Below are 19961 nucleotides of genomic sequence, written 5' to 3' on the forward strand. Positions count from 1 at the left end.
CAGGTCTTAAAAAGAAAGCTTTATATAAAAAGAAAGAAAAGGACATAAAAATGGTCTCTCTGTATTAAGGTGACAAATACAGGGTCATTTGCTTAAAAGAAAAAAATGAATAAACAGCCTTATCCAAAAAGAATACAATTTAACACATTCCAGCAACTGCACACATGTAAATACAAAAGAAAACAATATAAACCTTATTGTCTTACTATTTTTGTACTTACAACTTGGAAACAGAAGATTAGAAAGCCTGGAGATAGAAAAATCACTTTCATAGCCGAGAGAGCACAGACACAAGACAAAGAACAAAGAACTCACACCCAAAACTTCCCTCCACCCAGATTTGAAAAAGTCTTGTTTTCTGATTGGTCCTCTGGTCAGGTGTTTCAGGTTACTGATGTTACCCCTTTACAGGTAAAAGAACATTAACCCTTAGCTATCTGTTTATGACAGGACGGAGTGGGATTATTCAGCCTGTAGTCAGGAAAGGGGTGGCTCAAGCTACCCTACAGCTTCCATTTCCATTTCCCCAAATACGAGGTCATCAAGAAGGCAAAGAAGATTCATGGAATGTTATGCACTCACTGAAAATGAAGTTATTAGCATGCAGTCAGAGCATGATGTGCTCAGTATTCCTTAGAAAGCCATTGTATAGCCTTTCCATTGTGTTTTCTTGTCTTCCTTGGAAACTTGGACTGTGTAAAACCCAGATGCTACTTAAATATATCATTCATTATGTTTCTCGGACTAAAGAACATTGAACTAAATGAAATTCAGTTTAAATTACAAGGCCCTGTTGTGAAGTTCAGATCTGGGTCCAAATCTGAACTGCCCTGGGACTGTCCAGCTCTAGCTAGCTATTTAGCCCAGTATATTTTATACCACCTTTAATTATGGTTGATCTGAGTTTGGGTTCTGGCCTATAGCTACTTATATTAGACCTGATCCAAGATTCATTAAAAATCAGTGAAAGTCTTTCCATCGGCTTCAGTGGGCTTTGGATCAGGTCCAATGTTAGCAATTAGAATTTATTATAAATGTATGCTTTTGAATCTATCCTCTCCAGAATATTCATAATTAAGATTTAAAAACATATCACCAACTGCTGAAATTTCAGATCCATCAGTAATCCCTCTTGTCTTCTAAGACTTGCTGTGATTTTTGTTAAGGTGTTTGAGAAACTCATCTGACTGGCTTCCTTTCCTTTTGCCTATATTTTATAAACATACCCTTTAGTTTACTCCCCAGTGTAGTTTGTTGCGGGAGTAATCTGCTTGTCCTGAATTATTAATTTTGATACATGTACAGAATACCAATATTCTGATACTTGTCCAGAATCTAAATGGAGCTTAGCCAAATCTAATGCTTTGAGTACTGAGTTAGCCCTTTTTTTTTTATTTTTGGCAACTTGGAGACAAAAGATTAAGTACTGGTTGGGCAATTAAAATTGGAAGATTAATGCCACTGCTTTAAAATGTGTGTCCCTTCCCTAAACATCACATCCTAGTTCAGGGGTCGGCAACCTCTGGCATGTGGCTCGCCAGGGTAAGCACCCTGGTGGGCCAGGCCAGTTTGTTTACCTGCCGCATCGGCAGGTTCGGCCAATTGCGGCTCCCACTGACCATAGTTCTCCATCCCAGGCCAATGGGGGTGGCAGGAAGCTGCAGCCAGCACATCCCTCGGTCCGCCCCACTTTCCACAGCCCCTATTGGCCTGAGACGACGAACCGTGGCCAGTGGGAGCAGTGATCAGCTGAACCTGCCGATGCGGCAGGTAAACAAACTGGCCCAGCCCGCCAGAGTGCTTACCCTAGCGAGCCGCGTGCCAGAGGTTGCTGACCCCTGTCCTAGTTCTTCATGGTAGGGAAAGAAATTGTATGACTCACCAGCAGCTTCTCAAAGTTAGAATTTCTTTAAAAAATGAAGAATATAGTTGATCTTATCTCCTGCGGCTAGGATTTTAATTCTCTAAAGAGGGTCTGAAACAATGTATAAACTATTGCTATTCACACAGAATCATAGAATCATAGGACTAGAAGGGACCTCAATACGTCATCTAGTCCACTCCCGTGCACTTATGGCAGGACTAAGTATTACCTAGATCATCCCTGACAGGTGTTTGTCTAACCTGCACTTAAAGATCTCCAATGATGGAGATTCCACAACCTCCCTAGGCAATTTATTCCAGTGCTTATCCACCCTGACAGTTAGGAAGATTTTCCTAATGTCCAACCTAAACCTCCCTTGCTGCAATTTAAGCCCATTGCTTCTTGTCCTATCCTCAGAGGTTAAGAAAAACAATTTTTCTCCCTTCTCCTTGTAACAACCTTTTATATACTTGAAAACTGTTATCATGTCCCCTCTCAGTCTTCTCTTCTCCAGATTAAACAAACACAATTTTTTCAATTTTCCTTCATAGGTCATGTTTTCTAGACCTTTAATCATTTTTGTTACTCTTCTCTGGACTCTCTCCCATTTGTCTACATCCTTCTTGAAATGTGGCACCCAGAACAGGACACAATACTCCAGTTGAGGCCTAATCAGCATGGAGTAGAGTGGAAGAATTACTTCTCAGGTCTTGCTTACAACATTCCTGCTAATACATCCCAGAATGATGTTCACTTTTTTGCAACAGAGTTACACTGTTGACTCATATTTAGCTTGTGGTCCACTATGATCACCAGATTCCTTTCTTAGGCAGTCATTTCCCACTTTGTATGTGTGCAACCGATTGTTCCTTCCTAAGTGGAGTACTTTGCATTTGTCCTTATTGAATTACATTCTGTTTACTTCAGACCGTTTCTCCAGTTTGTCCGGATCATTTTGAATTGTAATCCTATCCTCCAAAACATTTGTAACCCCTCCCAGCTAGGTATCATCCTCAAACTTTATAAGTGTACTCTCTATGCCATTATCGAAATCATTTATGAAGATATTGAATAGAACTGGACCCAGAACTGATCCCTGCGGGATCTCACTCATTATGCCCTTCCAGCATGACTGTTAACCACTGATAACTACTCTCTGGGAACGGTTTTCCAGCCAGTTTTGCACTCACCTTATAGTAGCTCCATCTAGGTTGCATTTCCCTAGTTTGTTTGTGAGAAGGTCATGCAAGACAGTATCAAAACCTTACTAAAATCAAGATATGCCACATCTACTACTTCCCTGATATCTACAAGGCTTGTTACTCTGTCAAAGAAAGCTATCAGGTTGGTTTGACATGATTTGTTCATGACAAATCCATGTGATTGTTACTTATCACCTTATTATCTTCTAGATGTTTGCAAATTGATTGCTTAATTATTTGCTCCATTATCTTTTCAGCTACAGAAGTTAAGCTGACTGGTCTGTAATTCCTTGGGTTCTCCTTATTTCTGTTTTTATAGATTGGCACAATATTTGCCCTTTTCCAGTCATCTGGAATCTCTCCCATCTTCCATGACTTTTCAAAGATAATTGCTAACAGCTCAGATATCTCCTCAGTCAGCTCCTTGAGTATTCTAGGGATGCATTTTATCAGTTCTTGGTGACTTAAAGACTTAAAGACATCTAATTTGTCAAAGTAATTTTTAACTTGTTCTTTCCCTATTTTAGGCTCTTCGGTTCCTACGTCATTTTCACCATCATTCACTATGTTAAACGTCCAATCACCACCAACCTTGTTGTTGAAAACCAAAACAAAGAAGTCATTAAGCACCTCTGCCATTTCCACATTTTCTTTTGTTATTTTCCCTCTCATTGAGTAACGGCCCTACCGTGTCCTTGGTCGTCTTCTTGCTTCTAACATATTTGTAGAATGTTTTCTTATTACCCTTTATTTCTCTAGCTAGTTTGATCTCATTTTGTGCCTTGGCCTTTCTAATTTTGTCCCTACATATTTGTGTTATTTGTTTATATTCATCCTTTGTAATCTGACCTAGTTTCCACATTTTGTAGGACTCTTTTTTGATTTTTAGATTGCTGAATATCTCATGGTTAAGCCAGGGTGGTCTCTTGCCATACATCCTATCTTTCCTGAGCAGTGGGATAGTTTGCTTTTGTGCCCTTAATCATGTCTCTTTGAAGACAGTTGGCAGTTCTTCAATTGTTTTGACCCTTAGACTTGCTTCCCATGGGATCTTACCTACCAACTCCTGGAGTTTGCTAAAGTCTGCCTTCTTGGAATCCATTGTCTTTATTTCACTGCTCTCCCTCCTCCATTTCTTAGAATCATGAACTCTATTATTTCATGATCACTTTCACCCAAGCTGCCTTCCACTTTCAAATTCTCAACCAGTTCCTACCTATTTGTCAAAATCAAATCTAGAACAGCCTCTCCCCTAGTAGGTTTCTCTACCTTCTGAAATAAAATATGTCTCCAATACATTCCAAGAACTTGTTGGATAATCTGTGCCCTGCTGTGTTATTTTCTCAACAGATGGCTGAGTAGTTGAAGTCCCCCATCACCACTAAGTCCTGTGTTTCAGATGATTTTGCTAGTTGTTTTAAAAAAGCCTCATCTACCTCTTCTTCCTGGTTAGGTGGTCTGTAGTAGACCCTTACCATGAAATCACCCTTGTTTTTTACCCCTTTTATCCTTACCCAGAGACTCTACATTGAGGGAGGGGGCGAATGTCAGGAGCATACACTGTACAGATCTCTGTGTAGCGCAAGACGGTATAATTTGGGGTTTACACTCCAGAAGGGGGTGTGCACTTGAGCAGCTGGGTAGTTGCTTAGCTGTAGCCTCCCCATGCAAAGCTGATCACAGCAGTCTGTATGTACTGCAGCGAGGTGTGTCCTTACCTGTGTGTATTCTGGAGCCTGGGAGAGGGCTTAGCAGGCTGATCACAGTGGTACAGTGTAGAGGGAGCCCAGGCTGGTGGGTCAGGGGGGCTCCATGGTACCCCATTACCAGGTGGCACCTCGGGGGGGGAACTGTCACAATTGTGTCACCTGAAAATGAAAACGGGCATTCGCATGGCTCTGCTGTAGCTAGTGTAATAAGGTATTTATGTGCCAAATATGCTAAACCAGGGGTCGGCAACCTCTGGCACGCGGCTCGCCAGGGTAAGCACCCTGGTGGGCCTGGCCAATTTGTTTACCTGCCGAGTCCACAGATTCAGCCAATTTGCAGGATACTTGGTTTGCTAAGATATTTTTTGTTTTCTTTAATAATTTCTGTCTGAAAAAAAAACTGTTTTGCCCATTTACTACTAAATTACTGGATTTTTTTTAATTCCACCCCTTTCCTGTCCCAGTTTTACAGTCATTACCTTAGTAATGTAATCCTGCTACACACACCGTGCAACCACTCAGGAGAGGATCTGTAAATACAACAAACCCAGGAGAAATAGGATTTGAAGAAAACCATTTACTCATAGGACATGTGGTAGTGCACTGCCAGGATGAGATCACATCCTGGAAAACAAATAAATATAGACATGCCCATTCAAAACAAATATATTATAGACGTAGTTTCAGATGGGTATAAATATAACATGCTTTATGCTGTGGAACATATATCTATAGGACGGATATGATCTCGTATATTGACTCATACAGCATATGAACTAGTATGGAAATGGCCCCTTCCATTCAGTACTGTCCACACACATATGTGCCACAGATGAAATAAATAACATTATCTATGCACATGAAATACACATGTATTTCCACATGAGTCAATTCAAACCAGAACCTTGGCACTTTAGGAACATCCCCCAACCCTGTAAATTTCATGGGCTGACCCATCTCTGTTATAAAGCACAGGCAGGCAGCCAGTCAGACTGCAGAACATTTCTAACCTTATACATGTGCACGCAGAGGGTGCCTCATGTTGTGGAACTAATTGCTCTTAGACTGTTCCATTTTAAGATAACACCAAAGGATATGCAACATTCTTCCCTGATTTTTAAAAATCTCTGATTTTGTGCATTATGTTTGTGTTTTTCAGAGCTTTAGAATACATTCACAGATTCCCATGTTTCTGCTGTGTCACCTCCACAGTTTGTTCAGAATAAAAATTGTTTTGGTTTGCACTCTTGTAGCCTGAACCAGCATTGTTAATGAGAAATTCTAAAGAATGAAATGAAAGTAACCCTCCAGGCACCATATGAATTTATAGCAAACACTGTTAGTGCCATCTAGAAAACGCTCAATGAGAGGGTTCAAATAGCAGCACACACCCTATATAGCAATGCAGATGTTCTATGGAAGCTGACTTTGCCATAAAAGACACACACTCCTTTTTTGATATCAATTATATTTCCCACTGATATTGTATCTGACGAAGTGGGTATTCACCCACGAATGCTTATGCTCCAATATATCTGTTAGTCTATAACGTGCCACAGGATTCTTTGCTGAATTGATATTGCAGTGTACAATGAAAGAAATTCAATATATTGTCATGCCTCAATGTAGAGACAGACAAAACAGAGTCTGGATTCAATCAAGAATTATGGCAGCAGATTCACAGTGTACTGTGTGTGTTGTTTTGTCTTTTTTTAATACTGTCACAATTCTGTCCTAGTTATGCACCTGTATAAGATTAGAAATACTTTGTACTTTGACTCGCTGCCTGTAAGTGCAGAGATGGGTCAGACCATGAAATCGGTAGGGTTGGGGGATGTTTCCAAAGTGCAAGGGGCCTTGGATCAGGATTCTGGTTGGAAATGACTTGTAGAAATTTGGCTTTAACATTAATTTACAGCACTAACTACTGGTCTGACCCTCCTTTGCAAGGAAAAGGCACTGAAGAGAGAATGTCCATGTGTGACAGTCTCTCTTCAGTGCCATTTCCTTTCAAAGGAGAGTACAGTGCTCACCATGAAATCTTCCCTGCTTGAGATTCCTAACAGCAGATGTGGTGTTGTAGGGAAGACATTGACGACCACGGCAATGTAAATTTTGTAAAGATTTTAATTTTAGGTTCCATTACTTGGGGCTTTGGAAGATAATAATCTAATAAATAATAATCTAATGGCAAACACTGCACAGGCGTTTAAATGCACTTGAAGAAGGAGCTCTCCATACTGCTCTCAGTTCAGCACAGTGTTTGAGAGCCATGCCAAAACAGTGGCCGCCATTAAATCTTTAAAAACACATCATGCATGTTGCCTCCTGGGGTTCCCTGATGCACAGGAAGAGTATGGCTGCTGTTACACTCCGTTAGGTGAATGACTGGTAGTCAGAATAGGGGACTCTGGTCTCACCACTAGTCCCTCCTCAATCCTTTTAGGGTCGCTGTTGCTGCTTGTAGTCAGAGGTGAAAGTAAGCTGGTCCGGTCCAGTCCGGCATACCGGCACGAGCCAGTACGCCGTGCCAGACCACACCTGCTTCCGCAGCTGGGATTAAAAGGGATCTGGGCTCCCCGCTGCAGTGGGGAGCACCAAGCCCTTTAAATCCCACCCACAGCTTCAGGGCTGGGCTGAGGCTGGGATTTAAAAGGCTCAGAGCTCCCTGCCACTGCGGGGAGCCCAGAGCCCTTTAAATCCCACCTGCAGCTTCAGCGGCTGGGCTGGGGCCGGGATTTAAAGGACTCGGAGCTCTCCACAGCAGCAGGAGTGCCGAGCCCTTTAAATCCCAGCTAGAGCTGTGGTGGGGATTTAAAGGGCTCGGAGCTCCATGGCGGCCAGAGCCCCAGGCCCTTTAATTTGCCCATGAGCCCCAGGGGCTCCCAGCCACCTCCGCATCTGGGAGTCCCAGGTTGATTTAAAGGTCCTGCCAGGGACTTTAAATCTTGAGAGGCCCTGCCTGTTCCAGTTGAGGCCATGCCTTTTCTGGATGAGACCACACTCCCTCCAGACTCTGGCAGTACCAGTATGTCCTGTAAGTTACTTTCCAACCTGCTTGTAGTCATAGCCACACCGAGTTCTTGCAGTGACTAGTGATAACATGTCTAAACAGCAATAAATCTACACCTGTTCTTAGCATGCAGTGTTTGACAGGTTTCCAGCCCCACCACTGTGATATTGTGCAGATTAGGCCCCATTATTAGACCGCATACCCTGCCTTTTGTTCCACCCCCTGGAGGTCTGAGGACTTGGCCTTAAGGCAGAGGTCCCCAAACTGTGGGATGAAGAACATTCAGGGGAGAGGGTGCAGCTGGGGTGCAGGCCAACCCCCATGGGGGGTTGGAGCACCACCCAGCTCTGCCCCTGGTCCCGGACGCCGGCCCCAGCTGCCAGCCCCCCACCAAGGGTTTCACTACCGGTCCTGTACCCGGGGCCCCAGCAGATGGTTTCAGCCCCCCGGTCTCTGCTCTGCTCCTACCCCGAGCCCCAGCCCCAGATGTTCTGATTTTATAGGGACAGTCCCGATATTTGGCATTTTGTCTTATATAGACACCGATTACCCCCCACCCCCGTCCCAATTTTTCACACTTGCTGCCTGGTCACCCTAGCCCCAGCCCCAGCTTGGGTCCAGACTTGGACCCTTTACCCATGTCTGCATCCCCTCCTCCTGAAGCTGCAGCCCCACTCCTGGCCCCAGCTGGGGTGGGGGAAGGGCTGGGGCATGACGCAGATAGGGGCATGAGGAGCGAAAGATATAAAGTTTTGGGACAACTGCCCTAAATTTTGGAAGTCCCGCTTACCCCTTCTAAGCCCCCTATGTATCATTTTGGGGCACGTGCATTTTTGGCATCATCAGCCATTTTGGAAAAAAATGAGATTTGTTTTCATTTTTATTTAATTTATCCATACTGGAAGCATTACAAATAAATGAATAAATATTAATTTTATACCTTTTCTCCCATTTGAGAGGGAAATAATGGTTTTTGCATAGTTAGTATGATTCTAAATAAAACTGATTAAATAATTGCAAAAAGGCACAAAGTATTAGTGACAGAGAAAGAAGACACAATAGTTACATGTGTGCAGGGCACAATTTCAGACATCTTTCACGGTGGCCAAAGAAAGTTTTGAAGAAGTACAGAAAGGAAAGTTAGAGAGAAGAGAAAAACAGGTCACCCTACAAAGTGTCCTCAGCCAAATGGCAAAAATCCCCTGTTTTGGAAGCTTATGACAACCCATGCCTCACAAGCCACGCCAATTAGAAGGTATTCTTTAATCCTGCAACCTTCTGCAAATTCAAACATCATAGATTATTAAATTGCATCACGTTGTCCTGAGTCAGTCTGAAGACTATTCTAACCTCATGGCCTTTTATGGAATTATTCACCGTAACATATTCAAATATAAATCAAACCTAAAATATCAGAGGGGTAGCTATGTTAGTCTGGATCTGTAAAAGCAGCAAAGAGTCGTGTGGCACCTTATAGACTAATAGACATATTGGAGCATGAGCTTTCGTGGGTGAATATCCACTTCGTCGGATGCATGAGGTGCCACAGGACTCTTTGCTGCTTTTGAAAATCTAAAATGCCATTCAAAAGGAGCATGCATGTAGATTTCTTCAAACTTTTTACAAAATCGATGTGAATTTAGCAATTAACCTTATTTGTCTTTTGGTTCTGGACCATGAATAAAATGTTCTCTTCCTCCACAGTAACTTCAGCATTTGTCTTTAAAAACTGGTAGAGAAACCCTAATTGAATCATGCCTACACTTTATTCCAATTTTCCTTATTTAATGTCCTCTTTTATTTCTTTATAGTTTTTATATTCATTAGAAATTAACACTTACTGGCTTAAACTATATTAGAGGTCTCAATTTTAGTTAAGTTTTTGAGAGACAGATAAATTAAAACAATATTTTAGTAAACATATCACACACACAGCACTAAGCCACTCACTCCTCCTTCCCCAAACAATTAAACATATGTTCAAGGCAACTTGTATACTATTTTATAGATAAACCACCTCAGGCACACGTTTAAATTAGTTTAATATCATTTTATAGAGAGTTCCCCTCCCATCAATCCCCCACACATACAAAAGGCTCTCAGTTGTGGCCGCTCACTGACAAATTAACACAGAATTGCAGAGATCCCTTGTTTAAATTATCAGAGGGGTATCCGTGTTAGTCTGGATCTGTAAAAGCAGCAAAGAATCCTGTGGCACCTTATAGACTAATAGAAGTTGCATGACATCCGACCAAGTGGGTGTTCACCCACGAAAGCTCATGCTCCAAAACATCTTTTAGTCTATAAGGTGCCACAGGATTCTTTGCTGCTTGTTTAAATTGTCCCCATATTCATAAGAAAAGTCTAAGGGGGAAAAAGTTGTTGGGGGTGGCGGGGATGTCTGAACTTTTCATCAGTTGTGGCACCCTGTAACAGAGAGATCTAATTTCTATAAAATACAGGAAAAAAAGTTCAATTACTTTCCAACGTATGAATAGGAAACTTCCCCCCCTTAATTCCCCCCACACATAGCATCAACCTCTATGCCTCCCTCCTCCTTCCCAAAACAATTAACATTCAAACCAAATTGGCTCCTGTTTTATAGGCATACCTCCATAAGTGTACATTCATATTAGTTTCATACTATTTTATAGATGTCACCCCTCCCGCACACATTCCTAGTTGTTTTTCAGGATTATTTTATATAAAAAACACACACAGCCAAATTTAAAGGAAGTCTAACTGTTAATTGGTTAATACACCAATGAAACAAAATGTATGCCTATTTTAAATTTTTCTATGTAAAATAATAACACTGTGCACTTCTCTTTCCACAAATTATGGTTTTTTGTTGTTGTTAAGGTAAACCTGGAACTCTTTCAGAATTTATGAGACCCATATGGAACATAGATTTAATAAATAAAGTAAAAAGAGCAATGGAGTATTAGGGAAACCTATATTTCAGTATTTGGGAGGTAGTCTATACAAACAAAATATTCTCCTTAAAATTCAACATATCTTAGTTGCTTTAGCAGTAAATATTTTGCATTATTAACTTATTGGCATATTTAGCACAGTATATGAAGATATTGAAAGTCATGAAACCATTAGTGAGAGCGAGAGAAATCCAATCTTTTAAAGAGAACATGGAAAAATAGGGCAAGGAGATGATGTAGAAGGCTTGGATACTGGGGAAAACTTTATCTGAAATCTCTCTCTTTCTGTTTCTTTTAAATGAACCAATTTTATATTCATCTTTTTGTAGTTGTTATGCTTTAGCCTGGGTAAATGTGTGACACAGAAACACTCTCCAAAGTCAGAAGGCATTATATTCCACCCTCTGGTTTTCCAGACTGTTTAATCACTTTTTCCACAAAGGACGAGAAATAGTAAATAAATAAAACTTACAATGGAGCCCAAAAGATGGGGTATACATACTGGGGCAAGACTGGTCATTTCTGGCTGGGATGAAAACCACTGTAATGTAACAGAACTTTTGTCTTTACAGGTTTAATGACATTTTATAGAAATACTTCAAAAGCAAGACTTTTTGTTTTCTTAATGCTCAATGACATATATTAGACTCTAAAAGGAAGATAGAGGGGGGTAAAACCATTGACAGCACAGTGCAGCCACACTGGTGCAAAACTCCAAGCCCAGACATTTTTTGATGGATAAAAAGATCCCTGTGATATAATCAAGATGCACCAACATCTTTACATTTGGACTGGTGTTGTATAGAGGTAGCTGCGAAACATTTTTTTCCATTTTATTTTCCATCACATTGAAGTGGCCCCAAAGAAGTAATTTCCCTGCACGCCTATAAAACTTTACATTTTATAACGTCTTTTTATACATACTGTAACCTCTAGCACTCTCACCCTATATTTCACCTCTCCACCAGTTTGGCTTGGGCTTAAGCAAAGAAGAAGAGGTCTAGTGAAGCAAAAATTACTACATACTGTTGGAAAGAGATACTGTCCCAGCCTTTTAAAAATATCCCAGCCGTATTAGCTGTTTATTTTTAAAGTTTGGCCTAAATAAATTGCATACCATGCAAAAATCCCCTACAACAAACAAAACTTCTCTAAATGCAGTTTATCCAGTGTGATAAACTCAAGACAGATGGCTGCAAGAGAGGAGGGAGGGGAGATAGAAAATAGTCTCAGAAGGTTAAAAGGCCCTCCTGCCTATCAATCGGGGAGGGGTGATTACAGGTCAGTCAGGTTCAACTGAGAAGAGGTTACCAGAGATCAATTAGGATCAGCTGAGAGGAGTTACCTGAGGTCAATTAGAATCTGCTGATTCCAACTAGGGGCTGTTTGAGACCTTTTTAAACCCTCCCCCTTTGGGAAAAGGGGAGGGGAAGGAGAAAAAGAAAGAGAGGGGAGGAAGGAGTCAAGTTACCAGTAGGTGAGTAGCAGCAAGGGCATAAGCTTCTCCAGGAGGGGAGGCTGCATCCCCTCCCGTAAAGGAGAAAAACAAGTCCAAAACACTGGCTGAGAGAAGGACGGACTGCCCTGTGCACCCAAAAGGGACTGTTTTACCCCCAGCCCATCTCACCAAGGCAAAAAAACAGCTGAGGGTGGTGAGACTGAGAAGGTGCCTTACCATACCATATCAAAGGTCATCATTTGTAAATTGTGAAGAATGTTTCAGATTCCAGATACAATATAACTCTCCACATTTGACATTAAAAATAAAATTTGAAAAGTCATAGCTTTCCTACTGCTTGAGGAACAGAGATAAAGACAGCATCTGACATCTGCACCCACCCCTCTTCCTTTCCTGAGTTTTTTGCTCTTATCTTACAAAACCATATCCCCCGCAAGCCCCATCTCCTCTCTTTTCCTGACTCTTTTAGCTGGTATCTAAAACTGCCATCTTCTCTAGCTCCTTTTGCTAAACATACTGTTTTTAATCAAAGGTCTAAAGAAATTAAAAAATGACATCAATTATGATAGTTTATCTTTTAAAACTGAAAACTTTTACAAGTATAACATGAGAAAAAACAGGGCATGGGGATATTTTTTCTCTTTCTCTAATATTTTGCCACCTTTGTGCGATTAATTAATTTTATTTAGAATTGTACTTGGTGCATCAGATATTTTTTCTAAGAATGAGGAAAGGGTATGATTACATATCTGTGTAGTAACACTCTTTTCTCCTCTGACGTTATGACTTTATATAATTGAATAGACTTTATTTATAATTATACTAACTGCATAAAAGACATATTTCCATCTGGAAAAGGCATGAAATCCTTTATTCATTTATTTTTAAATGCTTCCAGTAAGGATAAATTAAATAAAATTAAAAACAAAACTCTTTTTTTTCTTTTTTAAACTAACCATGTCCAAAAGTGATACCTAAGGGCCCTGGAGAGGGCAGAAAGGGTAGGAAGGACTTCCAAAACCTTAAGGCCAACTCATTGGGCAAAGAGGGGATGGGACAGAAGGCAGGGCATACAGTCTAACTGGCGCACTATCACCCAAGGAAGGCATGGAAACCTGGCAAAAAATGTATGCTGAGGAATGATATGGAATTATTTTTACTTCTCTACAAACCCAGTGGTCCAAATTCAGCTGTCAGTCAGAGTGTGATGATTAAAATAACTTCAGAAATTTCAGGTCATTGATTTATACTAACCGAAGGCCTGTTCTACATACAGATTTTGTACTGGTATAACTATGTTAATTACGGGTGTGACTTTTTATGGCAAGAGTTGTGCATGTGCCATGCCTATTATGAATGCAGTTGTACTGGTATAATAGTACCTTATACTGATATATAGCTTATTCCCCTTCCCATATAGGAATTGCTATACTGGAATAAAGCATCTTTGTATTAATATAACTATGTCCATACTTGGGGGTGGGGGGTTGTAACACTACAACTATACCATTACAGTTTAAGCAGAACAATTTTTGAGTGCAGATAAGCCCTAAAAGAGCAGAATTTAGTCACGGGTTTGAACCCTGATTGAAGTCCCAGTTACCCTGAGTATAAAGCACATATCATTCAACTACTCACATGCTTAAAAGTTACACAAATGCTTCAGTACTTTTGTTCAACTGGAGCTGTTGTTGACTTTGGAGATCTGAAACCCTTCTGGAAACTGATCAGCTACACTAAACCACTTCACAATTTGAAATTCTTTGCACTTTCTGCTCAGGAGAGGCTGTGACCAGAATGGCAGGAATTCTGCAAATGCAAATGAAGGAACATTGACAGAGAGCCCTTGGAAGAAGCTTGGTCAGTGCCTTGCTCGAGCCATTGTTGTTCACCCCTAATTTTATGAACACAAAATAGATACAACACATGAAAGCAAAATAATGGTACATTTGACAGAAGACATTGAAAAATCTCATTTTAAACTGGTGAATTGTTGCACTCATGATTTATACATTTCTATGATCCTGTGCAGTAGATTTATTATTTTATAAACAGCTTAAAACAATCCAGCAGCGCTACTCTCCTGTGAGGACCTAACTGGATCCAAGCCTCATCTGAACAAACTGACAATGTGTGCGTTCCATGAGGCTCCTTCTATGTATTACTATTGCCACTGTAGAGATCTCTCTTGCACAGGATATAAAAAGTTGTTTTCATTGCCCTGAACCTGTTGTTGAACTTTATGAAGCTTATCATATTTTAGTAAGTGGGAACCCACTCCTGCTCCATTAAAATAAAGCGGAGTTTGGAAATTAATTACAATGAGAGCAGGACTGGTGTTCCTAACATGTTTTACAATTCCTTGCTGCTACAACCAGAGCAATGGTTCTCAACCTGTGGCCCAGGGTTCGCTTGCCATCCAAATCAGTACACAATTGCGGCCCATGTGACACCCTGCTAAAAAAATTTAAAGAGTGCCGCGCAGTTTGTTGAGCAATGCATTTGAGCAGTTGAGAATAGTTGAGTGTCGCATCAGCAGCGGAATAGGGCACACAAGAGAAAATGAATCCGTTTGTTATTCACAGATAGAAACAAACCATTGGTAGCTTCAGAAACTGATGAAAGAAAAAAGGAACATGAATGAAAGAAGCATTGCAGTTTGGCAGTAGTCAGCAGAAAGGTACAGGATGACTGGAAAGAAATGTTTGCAGTTATAGAAAGAGATGGGAAGCCATTTTGTTTGTACAGCCCTCACTGTGTGCAAAACATACAATGTAAAAAGACACTCTGAGACAAAACATCAAGACTTTCAAAGTAAATACCCAGAAAAATCTGAAGATAGAAAGTTGAAAATTAGTCACCTTGAGAAATCACAAAAACAATTAGCAAAAAGTGTTGCGTGCCATGTTTACAGGAGCAGACGCTGTGACACTTGCATCTTACAAAAAATTTTGGATGCTTGCCAAACACGGAAAACCAGTGCTGAGGAGCTAGTAAAAGAAAGCTTTTTTTTTTTTTTTTTTTTTTTTTAAGAATCTGCGGACTCTCTCTTTAATGTTTTTGTTTCTCATATCAAAGCCATAAGAAGGATAAAAAACCCTGCAGTTAAGCAATGACATAATGTGGTGGCTTTGAACAAAGGAAGTTGCCAGATCCCCCACTACTGTAAGAGTTAGACAAAATTAATTTTAAGAGTTAATGTTTTGACTTATTTTGATAAATTAAAATTCTCGATAGACATTTGCCAGGGTTGAAACGAAAGATTCGAATCACATTGCTGTCAGATAACAAATACCAAACCTTATTTTTTGTAGATTGTACAGGGAATATATATATATATATATATTGTGTGGATGAGGCCTATAAAACACATATGTTAACACATGTGACAGCTGCATATGTGGCCCACAATGTTAAATAGGTTGAGAACCACTACGCTAGGGCTTCAGATCAGCAATGTACTTAAGCAGATACTTCCCTTCTTTAAGCATGTGTTTAAGCCTCATTGACTTCACTTGCACAGAAGTGTAACCCTTCTGCCAGGTGGAGCTGGCAGCAACCAGGGCTGGGTTCACTATCTAGGGGTTCCTTTTCAGTAATACGACACAGAACCAGCTCGAGCCCTTGTGACAAAGTAGGGAGTATTGACCTGGTAATGTTGCATGGGAGTTTTACTGGTTTACTGTCTTTATAAACAGCTGGATGGGGGTGGAATATCAGAGAGTGACTTCACTTGAGGGATGATACATGAGCACGTCAGCTGAGCCCAGGAGGGGGTTGCAGCCAGGTGATACCTTCTGCCCGGGAAACTGGACAAACGCTGGAGGAGGAGCCGGGGGAGTGGAAGGGGAGACTGTTGGAGGGTATGTCACTTTGGAGCTGACGGGGGGAGGCCCAGAACCTCAGTCTGGACTCCTCACCCCCCAAGATGGACCTGACTGAGGGGCCCTGTTCTCTGTACCTAAAAGCTCTGTTTTAGACTGTGTTCCTGTCATCTAATAAATCTTCTTCTTTTACTGGCATCCTGAGAGTCACAGTGAATCACAGGAAGTGGGGATGCAGGGCCCTGACTCCTCCATACTTCATGACAGCCCCGACCCAGTAACATGGGAAAATTACACACCACTCCTTGGTGCACATGTACTTAAAATTAAGCATGAGCGTAAGTGCTTTCCTGAATCAAGTTCTACAACAATAAAAAACAACTGGAATTTTGGGAATATGCCTATTCTGCGCATTAGCACAATATTAAGCAATAGGCTTAACTTCAGTTTACATTATGTATAATGAAATAGAAGGATTCATCAATTCATAGATTCCAGGTCCAGAACGAACCACTGTGATCATCCAGTCTGACCTCCGATATAACAAAGACCATAGAACTTTCCCCAGATAATTCCTAGAGTAGATCTTTTAGAAGAACATCCCATCCTGATTTAAAAAATCAGGAGGTGGAAAGTAAATCTTTGGCAAAGGCACTAGCTTAAGATGGCCAGCTAAAAAGAAAAAAAATCACTTTAAAACCACTAAATTACACCAGGCAAAATAAATTGAAGCTGTCACTGTAACGAAATAGCTAAGAACTGTACACAGGAAAAAACCAAAACAAAGCTGTTTTATATCAATAGCCAATATCAGAAAACAAACCGTGTAGGAAAAGAGAGTGTAAAACCATTTTAATAGGTCCTGACTGCATCAGACTGTGAAAAAAAGTGCAGATTAAATCAACTATATTGAAAGAGATTTTATCAGATGCATTAATAGGAAAGCAAGACACAAAGGAATTTAACCTCTCATCGATGTTACCGCACAGAAACTGACAGCCTCTTTTAAAAGAAAGGCACTTGATTCCCTAGTGATCTGTGTGCCAGTTACATGAGTTTTCTGTAAGATTTGATTTAAAAGTGGGGGGGACCACCACAGACCACAGGAATGAATAAGGAAATTGTAATTTAATTTTAACAAGTTACCAGTCCCAGGCAAGCAGATGCTGTAGATAGAAGGGCTGCATGAAAAGGTCTTACGTGAGAAGCAGAAGTGGGAACTATCTTTTCAACAATTTCATACACATAACAGTATTTCTGATCCTCCCTTTCTTGTGGACATCAAACTCCCATTGATTTTAAGGGTAGTTTTGCATACACAAAGAATACAAGTTCAAGCTATAGAAGTAATGCGACAAAATTAAGAAAAGGGGAGAAAGTTCTCCAGGTCTAAACAATGGAGTTATCTCCTAATAACTCATTTTAGCAGTAAAAGTCCCCCAAAGAAGTATTGGACATTATATTGCTTGAAATATTTGCTAGCCTGGACAAACCACAGAAGCATATACCATAGTGCACAAGCCTGCAGTGGCAAGGGAATGAACTAAGTAAACCAGGGATCAGCAACCTTTCAGAAGTGGTGTGCCGAATCTTCATTTATTCACTCTAATTTAAGGTTTCGTGTGCCAGTAATACATTTTAATGTTTTTAGAAGGTCTCTTTCTACCAGTCTTTAATATATAGCTACACTATTGTTGTATGTAAAGTAAATAAGGTTTTTAAAATGTTTAAGAAGCTTCATTTAAAATTAAATTAAAATGCAGATCTCCCCAGACTGGTGGTCAGATCCAGGCAGTGAGAGTGCCACTGAAAATCAGCTCGCTTGCCGCCTTCAGCGCCTCTGCCATAGGTTGCCTACCCCTGAGGTAAACTAATGTGTCTTTTTAATCTCTAAACTTCCATGATTCATTTTTTGAAAAATTGGCTTTGCTTATAACTAAAATACAGTTTTACCAGTAAAGCCAGCTGGCCTTTTAACAAAATCAAGCTAAAGGTGCCCTTCATAACAAAGAGAAGAGCTAAAAATCAGTCAGAAAATCCCTCTTGCTGTGAGTTGTTTCCCTGAGTTTCGTTTGAGACTTAGGATCAGTAGCACTTCCAGCAAGAGAATGGAGTGACTCATGTGGGTATGTCAGGCACTGGGAAGAGAAGAGCATTGTAAAGTTCTCATAACATAAATGGCTTCTCGTCCTGCCCTTTGTTCTTTAAACAGATGCTCTTGGCACTGTTTCCTATTCCAAGGAAGAAGGAATGTCAGCAGGAGGCTGAACTGAAAGCCAGTTCCCCTGGCACTGCAGCCATATTGAAAGGCAGAACAATTGTTCCAAATGGACATGTTTGCAAAAAGGGGAAGACAGATCACACAAATAAAAACTAACAGCCCCAATTCATTGTTATGTTCTTTGCCTAATCATTTATGCCAACGCAAAGGAGATGTAAACCACTATCATTCTGATTTGATTGCATTTCCCACTCACTTTGCTTTGCTGTAAATGACAAGGTGCCAGGACAACAGAGAATCAAGCCTGATGGCAGCAGTTGAAATTACCAAATATTTCCTTACTCCCTATCTCCCAGTGTGCCTGACCTTTTTATCAGTTATGTCAGTGCCTGTTCCAACGATAGAACAACAGTAGTCACAAGAGACAGAAGGGTTTTGGCAGGGTCCAAAACTTTGATTGGTCTATACATGGTTCCATTTCTCAGAATCTTTCAGTCCTGAATCCCAGCTCTAGGACTGGGAACTGAATGATCTTGAGAGATGGAGTCATGTTCTCGAGTGGGAAAGGTCTTATTTTGAGATACTGCTGTGGAGACAAAGCCCAACAACTGCTCCATCTGCCAGTGCACCACTGTTGGCTGGTTGAAATGGTGTCCTCAGGCAATGGTAGAATAGTCAGAGGTACATGATGGGGGCAGATGTCAGACTCCACCGGGACCAATTAAGGCTGATCATATCAAGTTTTCAGTAGTCCCCGAAGGATGTAGATTTCTTCTTCGCCATTCTGCATTTTTGTTTATAGGAACATCAGAAAGGAAACGAACACACAGAAATCTGTTAATATGATCTCAAGAGTCTGGCTTTTATAAAACAACAGAACCAGGGACCCTTATTTTCCTCTTATTTATCGGAAGTGTCAATGAAGGGGAACTCCATTGGAGTCAATGGAATTTCTTATACCAAAGAAATACTAGCACCAAGCTGCAGTGCCACACAGATTTTGTACCAATTAAGCTATATTGGTGAAGGGTGCGATTTTTCTACCAAATAGCGGAGGCACTATAGCCCCTAGGGTGGATGCAGTTATAATGGTGGAAAGGCACATTATTCCAATGTAGCTTACTCCCAATGGTGCAAGAGGAATCCATTTCTTATTGGTATGGGGGTGACTCCTCTTTACTATGCCCCCAGCCTGGGGCCCCCATGCTCTCCCCGTCCCCTCCTCATGATCCACCCCCCTTACCTGGGGGGGCTCTGTCCTCCTGCTGCACCGGAGACTTCAGAACCACAGCGAGGAAGGGAGCAGAACGATGGCAGCACTCCATGACTGCCCCCGGCCCTGCCCCCAGCCCTGTCCTCCAGCTGTACAAATGGAGGAGACCCTGCGTGGAAGGGCTGGGGCAGTACATCCGCACAAGAGGAGCTGCCGGCATAGGGCCACCACGTTCTGCTCCTGTGTCTTTCTTGTACACTGTACCAGCTATAAATATCTTGCTGGCACAGCATACTGGACCGTACTACCCTACTTGCACCTCTGCTTACTTCCCCTTCCCATACAGTATAAGCTATCTCTGTATAAGTACCCTTTTACTGATATCATTGCATCCACCTTAGGAGTTGTATTGCCTTCAGTATTTCAGTATAGTTAAGTGGCACAATTTCTGAGTGTAGACAATCCCTTAGAGCAGAACAAGGCCCAGGAATTCTAAATTGGAGGTAGCCTGAGCTTTGAG

The 19961-nt window shown here is 41.1% G+C and overlaps 1 long non-coding RNA gene across 2 annotated transcripts in view; it reads right to left on the reverse strand.

Annotated features, from left to right (window-relative positions):
- The window catches only part of LOC115652988, a 61515-nt gene extending 49014 nt beyond the window's left edge, over positions 1 to 12501 (reverse strand). Inside the window, exons 1-3 of one of the 2 annotated variants that reach the window (XR_004000810.1) lie at positions 12400 to 12501; positions 5255 to 5305; positions 4785 to 4934 (exon numbers count right to left, since the gene is read on the reverse strand). This is a non-coding gene — a long non-coding RNA (uncharacterized LOC115652988). The remainder of the gene's footprint in view (positions 1 to 4784; positions 4935 to 5254; positions 5306 to 12399) is intronic. The other variant, XR_004000815.1, reaches the window with a different exon arrangement.
- Between the last annotated feature and the right edge of the window lie 7460 nt (positions 12502 to 19961).

This window comes from Gopherus evgoodei, chromosome 1 (assembly GCF_007399415.2).
Source record: "Gopherus evgoodei ecotype Sinaloan lineage chromosome 1, rGopEvg1_v1.p, whole genome shotgun sequence".
Taxonomy (NCBI): Eukaryota; Metazoa; Chordata; order Testudines; family Testudinidae; genus Gopherus; species Gopherus evgoodei.